The sequence below is a fragment of the Epinephelus moara genome, chromosome 17, assembly GCF_006386435.1.
Source record: "Epinephelus moara isolate mb chromosome 17, YSFRI_EMoa_1.0, whole genome shotgun sequence".
In the NCBI taxonomy this organism is placed as follows: Eukaryota; Metazoa; Chordata; class Actinopteri; order Perciformes; family Serranidae; genus Epinephelus; species Epinephelus moara.
In genome coordinates, this window is record NC_065522.1 from 29106908 (window position 1) to 29125483 (window position 18576).

Consider the following 18576-nt stretch of genomic DNA (forward strand, 5'->3'; position numbering starts at 1 on the left):
GTCCACAGGTAGGCTGTCTCAGGTACATTTTAAGATAAGTGACAAACTAAGTTAAACAGACTACATACAGACAGCTTTCATTTTAGTTTGTCTTTAACTATTTGCTATTGGTCCCACTAGTGTGATTTGCTTGTGTAAAATGTGATTGTAAACCATAGCGGCGGTGAATGAGGGACAGAGCAGATTGAAATATGGCTTTCTACATGCTGAACACGCGTATTGATAAAGCACTGGCTTTTACTGCTGAAGGTTTTATTGCACTTATTTATAGTAACAAGCGTACTTGTTGTCAACTAACGGATGACAACAATGTCAAATAACGGATGATGGTCTCAGATATCTGGGTGTTTTCATCACTCTTGATTTGAATAACTTATTTGAGACAATTACTCTCCATTAACTCAAAAAATTAAGATGGATTTGAAGACATGGACCTCCTTACTGACATCGTTCCTCTGAAGGATCAATGTCATTAAAATGAACATCCTTGGAACAACAAACACCAAGGGGTTAAGTTCTCCAAACTTACTAAACCGAAGGAATTAGGAGGTTTATCTCTCCCTCTTCTTCTTTTTTTCGTGTCTTTGAAGCTGATTGGTTATATGACAGTTTCCCATTTCTTTACACAGTCCTTTGCATTTTTATTGAACACTGCAAGATCCTCTGAGCTGCACTGGTTGCGTAGTAGGGGGCAGACAAGGCAGTGCTGCATTGTATGGTCCTCTTCTCCACATTCACAGGTGATTTGGCCAGTTTCATAGCCCCATCTGGCCATGGCAGCTTTTGATTGCCCTGTTCCTGTTCTCAGGCGGTTGAGCGTTTTCCACTGGACCCATGGTGCTTCTGAGCCCGGGGGGGAGGGTAACTTACAATTATACTATTGATCGGCTCAGCTCAAAATGATGTCAGACTGGTTTACGTATCAGCGAGAAGCTTTATGGCTTAGTCTTGAGTCTCTAGCATGTTATCCCAGAAGACTTAAATCCCTACCTTTTATCAATAATACAGACCAAATAAATTCCCTTGATCACAACATAATCATTTACAACACACTATTGGTGTGGAAGGATGTGAGAAAACACTTAGATATCCCGTCTGTCATTTCTGTTGAGTCTCCCCTAACGTTTAACTCTGATGTCCTGATGCAGATCAGGAGTATTGTTTTGACGGGGTGGTCGTCCATATCCGGAATCGCCTTCGGCGACATATGTATATATATATCTACAAACGTCGCCGAAGGCGATTCCGGCGCCTCAGCTGCACTCCCCGTGGATCCAATATTTTCATCAGTCTCCTGATTGTCTCTTGTCACCACGTAGCCAGCCTGAATGCATTTCAGATGCATCATCTTGTATCTATGGAGCTTGCCATATGTGTCCAACTGATTCTGGAGAAACACTGCAATGTCCAGCAGATCTGAATGGGCTTTTTGTCTGAACAACCGCAAAGTCTTAAAGGGAAATTTCGGTTTATTTCAACCCGTCTCCTATCGTCCTAAATTTGTTTCAAGTCACTCGTGACATAGAAATAATAGTTAGCATGTTAGCCGTTAGCCTAGATACAGCCGTAGCGTCAGACCTGTTAAAACGTAATTGAACGGGCATCCTTTCAAGTGCAAAGTTAGTCCACTTAACAAGCTTTTTCTCCACAAAGACCGCCTCATATCGTTAGGATAAATGTCAGAGAACATATAGAAAACGACATGTAAACGTGTTGTCTTACCTTACTGGTGTGGTGCCATGTTGGTTGTTTACCATTTAGCTAAGGCTGCAACCGGTCCCATTCCTTGCAACAGAGGTATTGCTCTTCTGTGGGCATTGGGGTACAGCATTCACAGGTAACATTATTATTATTTATTATTTATTTATTTGAGCCAGAATACACTGACGAAGAGCTTCGTCAAATTGAAGAACGGAGGAGGAGAGAGAGAGAGGCACAACAGATAACGTTAGAGGACGACAGAGGAGGAATGGCTGCTGGAAGGCTTTAGCTCTGGAGATCGGTGGTGTAACGTTACCTGTGAATGCTGTGCCCCAATGCCCACAGAAGAGGAATACCTCTGTTGCAAGGAATGGGACCGGTTGCAGCCTTAGCTCAATGGTAAACAACAAACATGGCAGCACACCGGTAAGGTTAGACAACACGTTGACATGTTGTTTTCTATATGTTCTCTGACATTTATCCTAACGATATGAGGCGGTCTTTGTGGAGAAAAAGCTTGTTTAGTGGACTAACTTTGCACTTGAAAGGATGCCCGTTCAATTACGTTTTAACAGGTCTGACGCTACGGCTGTATCTACGCTAACGGCTAACATGCTAACCATTATTTCTATGTCACTAGTGACTTGAAACAAATTTAGGACGATAGGAGACGGGTTGAAATAAACCGAAATTTCCCTTTAAGGTGCCTGCGTAAAGTCAACAAACTAATGATAACACCATCTGTGACTTAAAGACAAGAGTATCTCCCAGTGTCTCAAACCCAAAACCAAGTAAAACGGGATTGAACTAAACATGCGGGTCATGTTATCTTCCATTATATTGAGCTCTCAAGAAAAGAATGAAAGTGTCTGTTGTTCTATTTCTCTCTTAACTCAGAAAAAAATACTCAAACAGAAAAAATTACCCCGAAAAAAAAAACAAAAAAAAAAACACGAAAAACAGAAAAAAAATTACTGAGAAAACAGATTTTTTTTTATTTGTCAAGTGAATGCAATACGTTTCCGTAGTTTTGAAGGAAGATCCTGCAGAGTTTATCTTTAAGGTTTTAGCTCCACATTGCTCTGCCACAGTCAATGGATTAAACCACTGAACAACACAAATAGACTTCATTGTGGATCAGTATAATATCAGCCTGATGTCTGCAGTTTAGTGTCAACACAACTTTCACATCATAATAATCTCAGCACAGGAGTAAAAAATGGTGTCTGACCTCAGAGTCTCGAGTTTACAGTGTGGACTCTCCAGAAAATCACACAGCTGCTTCACTCCTGAATCCTGCAGCTTGTTGTCACTCAGCTCCAGCTCTCTCAGATGGGAGGGGTTGGACTTCAGAGCTGAGGCCAGTGAAACACAGCTGATCTCTGACAACCAGCATCTCCTCAGTCTGAATGAAGAATAAATGATGTAGATAAAAATCATTAATAAAACAATCAGATGTGTTCAGGTGTTAAATGTGTAGCTCAACATTACTATGTCCTGATCAATGAGCTTTGCCCTAAACTGAGTAGAGTGACTTTGTCATTGTGTTATTGTGGATCATCATGATGTCAGCCTTCTACAGACATCATCCAAATGTCACCACAACATTCATTCACCTATTCATATCAACACAGATTAACAACATGCTGCTGATCTCAGTCAAGTCTGTATTTAGAGGATCAATATCAAATCAGACACATTGGACTAAAACACTGTTCATTCATTCATTTCTTACTTGACCTTCATACTGTATTTGTATATGGAATAAAAAGGAGAGGGACACATTTGTTCAAGTTTGTTCAACAGCCACATGCACATTAAAAGAGTTATTGTGGCAGTAAATATTCCTCCTGTCCATACTGAGTGTGAAGTGGTCTCTTCTTAACTCAGCTACACTGTAAGATAAGATAAGATAAGATAAGATACACCTTTATTGATCCCACAATTGAGAAATTCCAGTGTTACAGCAGTCAAGGGGAAAGAGTCAAATTAAAGATTTCAATATTTGAAAACTTAAAAACTAGGCATGCAGAAAAAAGTACAAAAGATACAAGAAACAGCAATAAATAATAATGAGCAGTGGATAAAAAAAGTGAGCAATGGATTAAAGTGAACATATTTAGTGCAAGTGAATACTGAATGTGCAAATAAACAACAACACGGGGGACAACAATGCTTATAGTGGTGTCCATAAGTGTCCATAGTGTCCCTAAAGTGTCCATGGTGCAGTTTACTGTGAGCAGTGCTGGTTATGAAGCCTGACAGCAGCAGGCAGGAAGGACCTGCGATAGCGTTCCTTCACACACTTTGGGTGAATCAGTCTATCGCCGAAGGAGCTCTCCAGAGCTTTTATCTCCTCCTGCAGAGGATGGGAGTCATTAGTCCTGTTGGGATTCACAGGACCACAGATGATTTATCATTTGGTAAAATCATCACTGATTTCAAGACTTTTTCCTCTGCATGCTCTTTGTCTTCAAACAAAGAGAGCTAGGTGGCACCCATCTCCACAGGAGGTCTCACCTCACACCTCAGTGAGACTCAAGTCCCAAACTTGATTGGACAAGACCTTTTACAGTGACATGTGACTCTGTGATGTCACAGGCCTTTTGTACAAGATCTGCTCCCTTCCACAGAACTTCCTCTCTCTGCTCCAACCGTGGAGCAGTGCTCTTTACTCTAGCTGCTTCAGCAGCTAACACCTCTTCCCGTTTGGGCCTGGACAGCAGAGGCCCGAACCCCTGCTCCATAGCCCAAACCACTAAAGGGAGGGCAAGTGATCACAGACTCTCTGGCAAACACAAGGTTTGCAAACAAGCTTTCCAGCAACAAGGAACTAAGTGAGTTAGCACCCAGCGTCTAACTCCGCAAGGATCCCGAGCGACAAGCTTCCTCGGATCAGAACCTTTGGAACAAAGGACACCACAAAGACTGCAGCTGAAACCACACCTTCCCAGCCTTCTTCTGCTGGCTAACAAAGCAGCACCACCAAGTGACTCTTTCCTCCATCCATTCAAGGATCGGTAATGTAACAACTGGGCATAGCTTATCACAGCTTTACAGGCTAAGCAAGACTGTTTAACTTGTTGTATGTGCTTTGATGCTGCTTACTGAGTATTGTTGTGCTAGATTGCAGTTAGGTCATTGATTAGTTGGCTTCGCCAAAGCTAAGTGTTTAGTTTGCTAATACTGTTCACAAACAGATTCTTGCATGCAACTAAACAATCTCTGCACTATTTCAGACCGTTTGCAACACACGTCACATTGACACAGACTCATTAACAAACAGGCTTTCAACAGAGCTACATCCAAATAGGCATCTCAAAGTTCCCGCTTCTTTTCCTTTGTCTTTGTCCTGACCACACGGTCAGACAAACACCTCCCCCTTGAAGCCAGCCTTGATTCTGCCATTTTGGTAGTTCTCCGTTGTCGGCCATTTTGTTTTGTAGGCCAAACAGCTACTTGATCACCACACCCGCCTTTGTCTTTCTTTCTCTTTTCTCTCTCTCTCTCTCTCACACACACACACACACACACACACACATATATATACACACCAAGCTTGTATATAGTTAGTTAGAATTGGTGGGTTTGGTTTGCTTTGCTAATTTGTGAATAAATTTAATTCTTTGGAATCATGCCTGCTGTTTGTTTAATGTTACACAAGAGTGAATGAATAGTCAGCCTCTGCTGCGTCAAGAACTCCGAAATCCTTCAGGTGTTACTGTTAATTCTGGTTGTTGTCATTAATTTAAATATTAATCAAACTCCAAATTAATAGTTTAGCCTATTTTATGAGACTGATACCTTTAACTGGCTATCATTTTTCCCTTTATGGGAATGGTGCCCCACGAGGTGATTTAATGTTAATTAAGTCACATTATTTAACATAATTATTAATTATTAATAATAATTATTAATTATTTCCGATAGCCAATTTAACCCCAACATATTTGATACCTCCGTGTGAAGCCTAGTGTGTTGACCCCAACATATTTGGTGCCACCGTGTGAGGTAAATATATGTTGATTCCCAACAGTCCTCAGAAATGACAGCTTGGCTGTCACCCTCCTTTCTCCCACCACCTGCACAGAGTCCAGAGAGCATCCCAGGACAGAGCTGGCCTTCTTGATCAGCTTGTCTAGTCTCTTCCTATCTGCAGCCGAGATGCTGCTGCCCCAGCAGACCACTCTATAAAAGATGGCTGACGCCACCATAGTGTCAGAGAAGGTCTTCAGGAGCGCCCCCTGCACTCCAAAAGACCAGAGCCGCCTCAGCAGGTAGAGTCTGCTTTGGCCTTTCTTGTACAGTGCTGTTATGTGATTGGTCCAGTCCAGTTTGTTGTTAAGATGAACACCCAGGTACTTATAAGACGTCACCATCTCAATGTCCTTTCCCTGGATGTTCACTGGTGTTGGGGGGAGGAGTCTGCACCTGTGTAAATCCACCACCAGCTCTTTGGTTTTACCCGCGTTGATCTGAAGGTGGTTCCTCAGGCACCAGTCCACAAAGTCCTGGTTCAGTTCTCTGTACTCCCTGTCGTCCCCATCTGTGATGAGGCCGACGATGGCAGAGTCATCAGAGAACTTCTGCAGATGACAGGTGGGGGTGTCGTATGAAAAGTCTGCAGTGTAGAGGGTGAAGAGGAACGGTGCCAGCACTGGACAGCTCGTCCATCTTGTTGGGGAGCGATCTTACGTTCCCCATGACGACGGATGGGAGGACGGGTTTGTACCGTCTCCTCCGGTGTCGGCGCTGCACTCCGGCGCGACATCCCCGTCTCCTTCTCTGCAGATCGGCGGGAATGCCGTGTCTGTTTACACAGAACAAGACTGTGGATTTTGTCCTCCATCTGGTAACACTGGAGTCAGGTTATAAAGGGACTGCTTCACAGACAGTATGGACAGAAGGAATGATTACAGACATCAAGTACAAAGTGCACTCAGTAGAGTGCAGACCTCTGCCAGGCGACTGCATTACAGCTGTGACTCTAGACAACAACACATGCTGCTCAGCTGCGACCGCTGGAGTTGTCCCTCCTGACTTCCTTACAGGCAAGATGGTGGCTAAGATAAAACAACAACAACAACAACAACAACACAGGACTAAATCATCTCGTATTGTGACCAACTTCAGTGGATCATCAGATATCCTGTATGGAATTAATCTGTAGATGCTCCGTTTCAAAATGAGACCACAGTTTCCTATCGACCACGAGAGATCATTGAGCATACAGTCATAAATGTCACACAAAATATGTGTCTTCACAATAAAAGTCCCATGTTGTTTTGTTATTTTAGCTTGTTTAGCTTTTATTGTGAAGCAGCCAAAGCAGAAAATATTGGGTTTTCATCTGCAGTGACTTCATACGAATCTTATCCATCTGACAGCGAACATGAAACGGTAAAATGAGGCAGATATCTGAAAGGCATAATGGGCGTGTGAGTGTGAAAGAATATGAACCTGTCCTTAAAGTCCAAGATGTTTCCAGTGCAGACTATTTATTTGCTTATTGTTGCAGTCTAAAGGTCTGTGACTTCAAATGATTATGTGACGTTAACATCAAAACAAAGAAACCTCAGTGTTTCTTGTATTTGTGGTTGTTTTTGTTCCGTGTAGTTTAGTTTTTTGTGTTGTATTTACTTAGTGTGTTTTTGCTATTTATTATTTTGTTTGATTAGCTTAACTATATTAGTTTAGTTTCATTTTGGGTTTTTTTGTTTGGTTTTTTAAATATTCTTTTATTTCTTTATTTTGTTTTTTCTTGTTCATATACTTTTCTATCTTATGTTGAGGGGAGGTCCGTTGTATAAGCTTATAGCTTCTTGACCTCTCCTGTCACGTCCTTATTTTTTTTCTATTATTTATCTGGATTCTATGTAGTTTTTACTATGTGTGCAAATAATAAACAAACAAACCTCAGGAATCTTAAATTCTGTTTGGATAAATCTCAAACTTGATGGTGTCTAAATGTTCTAAATCATCATTTCTCTGCCTTTCATAACCAACTGTTCAGCCATTTGGAAAGACACAACATTTCTGAAAACACTGAAAGCTTTATAACCCCAGTCAAGGATTTATATTATATATATCCAAAAACAAACAAACAAACACCTACATAAGCAAGTGAACTGACCTCAGAGTCTCCAGTCTACAGTTTGGACTCTCCAGTCCAGCACACAGCTGCTTCACTCCTGAATCCTGCAGGTCCCTGTTGTAGCTCAGGTCCAGCTCTCTCAGATGGGAGGGGTTGGACTTCAGAGCTGAGGCCACGACTTCACAGTGAGTCTCTGAGATTCCACATTCAGTAAATCTGACATGACACATATATTACAAAATCTGTTATTGTCAAAGAGACACTTTATATTTACTTTATGGNTACAGTTTGGACTCTCCAGTCCAGCACACAGCTGCTTCACTCCTGAATCCTGCAGGTCGTTGATACTCAGGTCCAGCTCTCTCAGATGGGAGGGGTTGGACTTCAGAGCTGAGGCCACAACTTCACAGTCAGTCTCTGAGAGTCCACATGAAGTAAATCTGACATGACACATATATTACAAAATCTGTTATTGTCAAAGAGACACTTTATATTTACTTTATGGATTTGATGATAAAACAGTTTGAAATATCCTGTTTTGATGGACTGAAAATAGTTAAGAATAAAAAAAGAACACAAAGAATTCAAACTAATTAAAAGCTGATTCATGACCAGAATTACTGCCTCGTGGTCGTATGCTTCACCAGTCAAGTTACACTTACAGTTTACATCCATGTCTGTCCAGACTCATATGTGTCCATGACAGTAGACAATGATTCAAATATGGATGTTGCTGCAAAGAAGCTACTTATTCTAAAACACAGACGCTTCACACACATCTTCAACCCGACAGCACAGAAGATCTATACAATCAGCACAGTTTCAAGATCAGTGTCACCAACTCAGTCTCTGACCAAATGTCTCCCCTTCTGTTCCTGAGATATGACGTTTAATAATGACCAGAGAAGTGTTTTATGCAGAACATGATGATGTCACAGTGAAGTTGACCTTTGACCTTTTGGATATAAAATCTCATCACTTCATTATTTTATCCTGTTAGACATTAGTGTGAAGTTTTGTCATAATTAGTGAATGAATTCTTGAGTTATGGCCAAAAACATATTCTGTGAGGTCACAGTGATCTTGACCTTTTACCACTAAAATCTAATCAGTTGATTTTTAAGTCCAACTGGATGTTTGTGCCAAATGTAAAGAATTTCTACAGATCTTATTTTAAAAAAAAAAATTTTGTGACCAAATTTTTAGTGTTTTTTTCTTTTTGTTTTCATCATGGAGGAAACACTACAACTGAAACATACAGTATTGACAATACATGCCATATCTACATCTGTACTTGAGGGTATCTACAAATACATTAAGCATATAGTGTATTTATGTAAATTAGATGAATAGCAATACAAAAATAAATTGGAGCAATACTCAAAATGTAAATCTACCTTCACTTATCCTCCTATAATCCAAACAATAGTTTAAACCCTACTCTTATAGTTAATTCCAATATATTTGATAAAGTTCTTGTTACTTGCATCCAGAAGGTGTTAACCACCGGACATTCCCATAGCATATGTATATGTTGTTCCAATTCCAATATATGTTCCAATTTTCCTTTGAGAGCATAATGGACATATTGGGCTTGAGGTCAGTTTAAGTAGGGAATGCTTTCTTGGGGATAAATAATACCTATGAATTACTTTATAATTAAGCAACTGATGTTTATAATTACATGAAGTGAGTGGAATGTTATTCCAGACTCTCTTCCAATCTATATTCTGTTCATAGCTTTTAAGATCTATGTTCCACACAGCAACGATACCCAATGGAAAGCTCAGCTGTTGTTGAAATTTTTTATACAAGTAGGACACAAAGCCCCTACCATGTTTACAACCTTTAATTATTTCAACCAATGGGTGAATAGGTACTGGCTGGGTCCATGGTACCCCATATGTACGCATGGCCGTGCGCAATTGTAAATAAAAAAAGAAGGAAGACCCCGGTAAATTAAAAATGTCTTTCAGATCTTGAAATGACCGTAGGCCATCATTATTATAGATATCTGAGAGAACATGAATACCACTGTTTTTCCACTTTGGGAACTGTATGGGTTTTCCACCTATTTGTAAAATATTATTATTAAATATTGGCATGTCTACATGCCACTTTGTTTCCCAGTGGCCTATCTTTACACAATGCTGCCAAGTATGAATCGAATGTCCTATTATTGGTCCAAATTTAGTACTACATTGCTTATATGATAGACCTGAAAAAAGAACATCTTTAAAAGTATATGGTGTTATGATATGTTTTTCTAATTGGACCCAGGGCGTCTTTAACTCCTATTCGAACCACTTTGCCAGTGAACGAAGCATAAAAGATAAATAATACAATTCAAAATTTGGGACATTTAAGCCGCCTGATCTATTATCACGCTGAAGAACTTTAAATTTAATCCTTGGTTTTTGTCCTTTCCATATAAACTTTGATACAAGGTTCTGTAATTTATTCCAATAACCTGCTAATGGGGGCATTTGTAACATACTACAGAAAAAGATAAAAAAAATTTACGATAGAAATTCTAGCTGCTAATGATATTGTTAGTTTTGACCACTTACTTAAATACTCTATAATAGAATTTGAAAGTTTTTTGTAATTTTTCATAACTGTTTTGTCCAAGAAAGAATAAATGTCAAGTCCCAAATATCTAAACTTAGACACTACTGGTATTCCTGAAAGAGAATTTGTGTTAATACTCTTCATCGCCGCATTTAAGGGCAGCAAAGAAGACTTTCCCAAATTGATCTTATAACCAGAAATAGAACCAAATTCGTTCAATATATTTAAAACAATTGGAAGAGAAGTCGGTACCTGGTCAAGATATATTATCAAATCGTCTGCATATAAAGATATCTTGTGAATTGTGTCTTTTACTGTTATTCCCTCCAGTTCTTGCGAATTTCGTATTTTTTGGGCTAGTGGCTCAAGGGATAAGACAAATAGAAGTGCTGACACAGGACACCCCTGACGGGTACCCTGAGCAATGGCGAACTGTGGGGAACATTGATTGCCCGTTAAGACCATGGCCGTTGGATTAGCATATAAAATTTTAAGCATATTTATGAACATTTTCCCAAATCCCATATGCTGCAGTGTGTACACAAATATGACCACTGAAGCCGGTCAAAGGCTTTTTCTGCGTCGACGGATAAAACTGCACATGGTGATAATATCGTCTGACTATAATGTATAATGTGGAGGAGACGCCTTATGTTGTCCGCAGACAATCTGCGCTTAACAAAACCCGTTTGGTCCAGGTGAACCAGCATCGGCAATACTCTCTCAAGACGATGTGCCAGAATTTTTGCATACAATTTGATATCACAATTAATGAGGGATAAGGGACGCCAATTTGAGCACAATTTAAGATCTTTACCTTTCTTATGCAAGACAGAGACAATTGCGGTATTCACATTTCTATTAAATTCACCTTTATGTATAGATGTTTGTATCATATGTAATAATAGAGGATCCAATTCATGCCAAAAATTTAGATACACCTCGGGGGATACCATCCAACCCCGGTGATTTTCCTCAGTTCATCTCTTTCAATGCAGCATATAATTCATCTAACGTTATAGGAGAATCTAATAATCTTGCGTCCTCACTGGAAAGAGTGGGTATATTAATCCCTTCAACAAAAAAATCAAAATTATATTTTGTACACTGTTCTTTTGANATTTTCCTCGGTTCATCTCTTTCAATGCAGCATATAATTCATCTAACGTTATAGGAGAATCTAATACACTTTGGAGAGGTCAAGAAGCCTGGATACAAAGGTACATCACTGGGGAATAACACGCATGGCAAAATTAAGATGTCCAAGCAAAGAGAGCAATTCTCTTTTTGAAACTGCTACTGCGTCCTGCACTCCTCTCATGACTTCTCTGATATGGTTTAGTTTTTCGAGTAGCAGGGAGGCTTGCATTAGGTTGCTATCCAAGGTTATGCCTAGAAATTCTAGGTAGCACTTTATTTTACAGTACGCTAATTAGACATAATAAGCCGCATTTTGTATCAAATTAGAAAAAACTACACCTAATATAATCTTTATTAGACAGTAAAATAGACAACGCAATCCGTAGTTTGTACCAAATTAGGTAGAAATATGTTCGCAATTTAGACACTAAAGAAAAACAATAATATCCCAATAAGAGCCAACAAGACGTACTTTGCAACAAATTAGACAAAAACTAGAGGTAATTATATTTTAGATATTAAGCAAACACAACTATACCCTAATAAGAGCAAACAAGACGTGCCTTGCAACAAATTAGACAAAAACTAGAGGTAAAATATTTTATTAGATATTAAACAAACACCAACAAATCCCTTGTTGCCTGGATGGCTCATTCTCTGCAGTCTCTAATCAGTCCATATCANATTGCGAAGCAATATTATAACTCCCTTGGTTTTGTTATTGGCAGAAGATGAAGCAACTACTTTATATGCATTATTTCCTATTTTGGGAATGTCTTATTGGATTATTCGGGTTTCTTGAAGTAATGCAATGTGGACATCTTGTCTGCCAATAACATCAAGACACCCTATTCTCTTAGTCTGGTTATTAATCCCCTGGACATTCCACGACAATACTTTTAGATTAATCTTTGACTGTGTATAAAAATTGTTTGGTGAACCCGTTTCCATTTTAACTTTAGCTGCACAACTTATATGACATTACTTGTATGTGAAATGAGGGAGACTGTAACAACCCAAAAACTGTACACATATAATAAAATAAAAATAAAATAAAGTAAATTCTACCTTCAGGCCACTTCCTCATGTGATTCCCCAGCTTTTTTTCCCAAAACCCACCAAGGGGAGTCATCCATTCATAATTATACACACCATTTCTCCCTATTTCTGTGACTCCTTCTGTCTGCCTCCCCATACCTTGCTTCTATTTGCAAAGCAGTGACACAACAATGGATTCATCAGCGTTCCCCTTTATATTCCCATTTTGCCCCTAAATATGAAAAGATATTTAGACAGTATTAAACTAATTCAATAATTTTACTCTGTCCCCTCTATTTCTAAGTAAATTAAATGAAAGGGGAACATAGAATCACAAACAGATCACAAATGTTGCCTTATACTCATTTTTTTTTTTTTTTGTTACTAGAACCTATCAAATAGGCCTACTATATTGTCCATCCAAATTAACAAAAAGCAACAAAACATCTACTGTATTCCTTTTTTTTTTTGTCTCCGGCGCAGTTCATGACCAAATTCCATAGCCAACCTGTATTTCAGGCAAAACCACACAGACTGCTAGTCATTGTTCAGAGCTGGTTGAATCACCTTCATGTAGAAGTCCATAGCTTCAGATGAGGTCTTGAAGGCTCGCATTTCGTTATTGAAAGTGATCAACATCTTCCCTGGATATACCACCCCGTGCTTCAGCTTGGTCTTCCGTAGCAGATCTCTGATTTCATTGAAGGTAGCGTATTGCTTTCGTTGATCAGCAGTCAAGTCTGGATAAACACTTATCTTCTGGCCGTTGTACTGAAGAGTGCCTTGTTTCCCCTTTTCTGCAGCCATTCGGAGGATGGTGCGTTTAACATCAAAGCTGTGTACTCGTGTAATCATGCATCGCTTCTGCCTGTCAGCCGGTCCGGTCCGATGAGCCACACTTATTAGCGGCATGGGGCCGAGTGCGTCTTTCCCAAATAGCTCATACAGCAATGCAGTAGTAAACTGTGTCAGTTTACCTGCTTCAATTGCATTTGGGAGCCCGATTATTCTCAGATTAAACTTTCGGCTCTGATTTTCCAGTGCCTCTGTCTTTTCTTTCAGTTGCAGAACTTCTTTAGCGAGTCTTTTGCTTTCAGCTTCGGCAGTATTTAGCCTGGATTCAGCTTCATTGGCGAAACGCTCCAAATCCTGAACTGATGTCCGACAGGACAAGACGTTATCTTGAAGTTCCTTTAACATATCCTTAATCGGCTTTAGTTTAAAGTCCAGTCCTTCAGCGAGTTCCTCTCGCATTATTGATCTCATCAGAGCCGCGAGGTCTGCGTTGTCCATTTCAAGTTTGGAGAGCGCTCTGGTTTTTGTGGTAGCTGGCATGAATCCAAATTACTTTTAACGCACTCAATCGAGTAATTTGCAGTATACAAACTTTAGCTTTGCGTGTAGTTCGAATCAATAAGTTGAGAGTGATCTATTTCTTGCGACAATAATTAAAATAAAGGGGAACGTTGCAAGCTGAGCGTGGTCAGTGCATGTCACCCGGAAGCGGAAATCTTATTTTAAATTTTTAAGCATAGTGGTGAATAAACTCAGCTATTATCTGAATGTCTGATTCTATAAAACACCTTACAGAACCTTCTTATGGAGTAATAACTTTACTGCTTTCACTCAGAACTATCAAATACTGCCATACTGTGATGAAATGCTGCTGTGATTAAACCTCAACAACAACCTCTGAAGTCCATCATTTGTTTTATCAGGTTCACCTCCATCACACAAAGGTGAAAAACTGTAAAATATTAAATGATTATAAATAAAGATTAGAACTGTGTTGATGAACTCAACAGCTATAAACACAAACAACTGAAACATCTACATGTTTTGCACTCACAGCATTTGAAACAGCTCAAGAACATCTGTGACAAAATACAACAGACACATCATTTGAACATTTTATGAATAATAAGAATTTTACAGTGTGTATATTTGAAGAATTAAACTACAAATCTACAATGATTTATGATGTTAATCACATCTGGACTTACCGAGCCTTTCTGCAGTTCCTCACAGCTGGAATCAGTCTCCGTCGTCCCTCGTCTGTTGTGTTGTATTCGTCCAGGTCCAACTCATCCAGAACCTCCTCTGACATCTGCAGCATGTAGGCCAGAGCTGAGCAGTGGATCTCTGAGAGTTCCTTCTCTGATCTGTTCTCTGACTTCAGGAACTCTTGGATCTCCTGATTTACTGAGAGGTCGTTCATCTCCAGCAGACAGTGGAAGATGTTGATGCTTCTGTCAGGAGAGATATTGTTCATGTTCATCTTCTTCAGGTTGTTGATGGCTCTCTGGATGATTTCTGGACTGTTTTCTGTCCGACCCAAAAGGCCTCCTAACAGTCTCTGGTTGGACTCCAGAGAGAGGCCATGAAGGAAGAGAGGCCATGAAGGAAGCGGACAAACAGATCCAGGTGACCATTTTCACTTTGGAGGGATTTCTTCAAGGCTCTCTGTAAGAAGACATCCAGGGATCTGTAATTATCCCAGTCTGCCCCCAGGAAGTCCTCCAGTACCTTTGTGTTCCTGTTGGTGAAACAGTGGAACAGGTAGACTGCAGCCAGAAACTCCTGAACGCTCAGATGAACGAAGCAGTAGACTGTTTTCTGGAAGATCACAGACTCTCTTTTGAAGATCTCTGTACAAACTCCTGAGTACACCGAGGCCTCTGTGACATCAAGACCACAGCGCTCCAGGTCTTCTTGGTAGAACATGATGTTTCCTTTCTCCAGATGTTCAAACGCCAGCCTCCCCAGCTTCAGAAGAACGTCCCTGTCAGCCTCCGTCAGCTCCTGTGGACTGGTCTCATGTCCCTCATCATACTTGTGCTTCTTCCTCTTTGTCTGAACCAGCAGGAAGTGTGAGTACAGGTCAGTCAGGGTCTTGGGCAGCTCTCCTCTCTGCTCTGTAGTCAACATGTGATCCAGAACTGTAGCAGTGATCCAGCAGAAGACTGGGATTAGACACATGATGTGGAGGCTCCTGGATGTCTTCATGTGTGAGATGATTCTGCTGGACCGCTCTTCATCACTGACTCTCCTCCTGAAGTACTCCTCCTTCTGGGCGTCAGTGAAGCCTCGTACTTCTGTTACCCTGTCAACACATGCAGGAGGGATCTGATTGGCTGCTGCAGGTCGGGAAGTTATCCAGACCAGAGCCGAGGGAAGCAGCTTCCCCTTGATGAGGTTTGTCAACAGCACGTTGACTGATGACTTCTGTGTGACATCAGTCACAACCTCATTGTTGTGGAAATCCAGAGCCAGTCTGCTTTCATCCAGGCCGTCAAAGATGAACAGAACTTTACAGACAGCGAGCTCCTCTGCTGTGACCTTCTGTAATGTTGGATGGAAAACACGGAGCAGAGTGAGAAGACTGAACTTCTCATCTCTGATCAAGTTCAGCTCCCTGAACGAAAGCAGAATCACCAGACTGACATCTTGGTTTTCCAAACCCTCGGCCCAGTCCAGAGTGAACTTCTGCACTGTGAAGGTTTTTCCAACACCAGCGACGCCGTTGGTCAGAACCACTCTGATGTGTTTCTGTTGGTCAGGTAAGGCTTTAAAGATGTGCTGACACTTGATTGGAGTTTCATGGAGGGTCTTCATCTTAGAAGCTCTCTCAAGCTGCTTCACCTCATGTTGGGTATTAACCTCTTCACTCTGTCCCTCTGTGATGTAGAGCTCAGTGTAGATCCTGTTGAGGAGGGTTTCACTTCCTGTTTCATCACTTCCTTCAGTCACACGTTCACATCTCCTCCTCACACTGATCTTATGTTCATCTAAAACCTCCTGCAGACCACTGTCTGCTGAAAGAGAAGGAAACATGTCAGACTAAAGAAATAAATCTGGACTCTGATTATTTTCATGACCAACATTAAAACAAGTAACACAAACAAATGAAGGTTTTATACATTAGTTTTATAAAATCTTTCATGTCTACACTTTACAACACAAATAAACCAAGAAGAATCCTGTTTTCAGACATGATGACATCAGCAGACAGATGTACAGTCTTACTTTGTACAGTGCTGGTCTGACTGGCTGTCTGCAGTCCAGCTCTTGTTCTGGATCTTTCTCCACACTGGGGACAGGAGGAGTCTCCTGATGAAGCAGACTGGTCCCAGTATGAGCTGATGCACTGTCTGCAGAACCAGTGTCCACAGCTGGTAGAGACTGGATCCTTCAGGACGTCCTGACACAAACTACAGCAGGACGGCTGCTCCTCCACAGAAACATGACTCCTCTTCTTCCCTCTGTGGAGATGAACACATTATTTAGATCTCGTCCTACAAACTGTGCTGAAAATTATTTGCTTTATTCACACACTCAGTCACAGGCAGTTCAAATATCTCATGGTGGAGCTTCATGAAAACCTCCTGAGTAATGTTGTGCTCCACTGTGAGACGACTTTCAAAAGGCAAAAAGCTCCCTCATGTTTTTCAACAGGGTCTTACTTTGTGTCTGAGGGTCCAGGTTCATTACTGAAGTTTAGAGGACTAACCATGGACCAGTCACTCTTCATAGACAGACAGCTGGATACTGGAGACTCTGCTCTCTGACTGTGGAAACAACAAATGTTTGACACATATAATTAGTCCTTGTAAAGACCAGAGCAGGGCTCCAGACTAACTTTTTCCACTTGGAGCTCCAGTGCTCCTGACTGAAAATTTTAGGAGCACCAGCACAAAATTTAGGAGCACTATCTATATGACACAACATATTTATAATTTTGTCTATATTAACTGCATTACTGATAATTTAGCAATAAACACAGACAACCCTGCCTCTTAAATGATGTGTGCAGCAGAGCTTTTGCTCCATCATTGCATCTGTTCCTGCATAATTTATGCCTGATGCTGTTGTTGTGCTTAACCAGCGTTTCATGTTTGAAGTGTGTGGTGGAGTCGGTGAATTTAGTTTTCCCCGCAAATTTCAGACCGCAATGAAAGCGGTACATGCAGGACATCACTTTCTTTTCTTTACAATATCTCAGCCACGTAAATTCAGTGAGCCATTCTTGTCAGGGCTTTGGCTTTTTCGGTGCTGCGACATCACCTGCTGACTCGTTCGCAGTCATTCGGGCTTCCATAGTCGAGCGCACTTCCGCGTTGTAGTTTCCTGTAAAAATGTCCATGAAAAATCCCCGCGATTAGCCTGAGTGTCAGACTGAAGCTCCCAGAACCTTCAGTCTGACATTGCCTCCATTGAAGGCGATTTACAAGGGGGAGGGAATTTGATTTTTCCCTAACCAATCAGTAGACATCAACGACTCACCCAGAATCTGACGTCATTAGTATCCATGCCTCGGGGGTGCCGAAAACAAGCGAGCATTGCCCGTTTAAAATGTCTCCGTCGTCATGCACGCCCAGCTGCATCGCCGTTAAATCCAGTTTAGCAGCTTTCTTAATTTGGTCCTCCATTAACGCGAGTGGTGGCGAAATACCTCGATAGCATCGTTAATGTGGTCGGTAGGATCTGCAGCGGTCGCCATTGTTGCTATCCTCACCAGTTACCCACCGGCGTACAGCTTGAAATCAGCGTGGCGCTGATTGGCTAATCGCTAGACCCCCGGCGTTCATTGGTCCGTCCATCGTTTGGACGAGATAAATCGCAAATTCACTGCAGTATGCTAGACCAGAGATGCAAGCCTACTCAGTTGAGTGGGCGGGGTCTATGGTCTGGAACCAGGCTAACCCGCGATGTGAAAAATACATGCCGAGCAGTCACTGGTGCGCGGAGCGGAGTCCGCGCGGTCGTAAAATCTGAGCTTTGCGCGCACAGGGCTTGCGGACATCCGCTTTGAGTCCACGCGGAGTCCGCGTACGTTCCGCCCGAGTATGATCGGGCCTTAACCCCTCACACAGTGCACACGTACTAAAACTGCTGCACGTTGCTATGGTTACTGGTGCCCCCCTGCCCCCCGCCTCGCAGTGCGCATCCAGACACACATGACAGACACACACACACACACACACACACACAGACACTCGCTTCCGCTCCTCCATGAAATGCAATTATAAAAA

At 41.2% G+C, this 18576-nt stretch overlaps 1 long non-coding RNA gene and 1 pseudogene across 2 annotated transcripts in view; one reads left to right on the forward strand and one right to left on the reverse strand.

Annotated features, from left to right (window-relative positions):
* The window catches only part of LOC126403734 (NACHT, LRR and PYD domains-containing protein 14-like), a 152391-nt pseudogene that overhangs the window by 92282 nt on the left and 41533 nt on the right, over window positions 1-18576 (reverse strand).
* The window catches only part of LOC126403750 (uncharacterized), an 89400-nt gene that overhangs the window by 53921 nt on the left and 16903 nt on the right, over window positions 1-18576 (forward strand). Inside the window, exon 3 of one of the 2 annotated variants that reach the window (XR_007571356.1) lies at window positions 250-264. The exons of the other annotated variant lie outside the window; for it this stretch is intronic. This is a non-coding gene — a long non-coding RNA (uncharacterized LOC126403750). Of the gene's footprint in view, window positions 1-249; window positions 265-18576 lie in introns of those variants that run through there. 2 annotated transcript variants of the gene reach the window in all.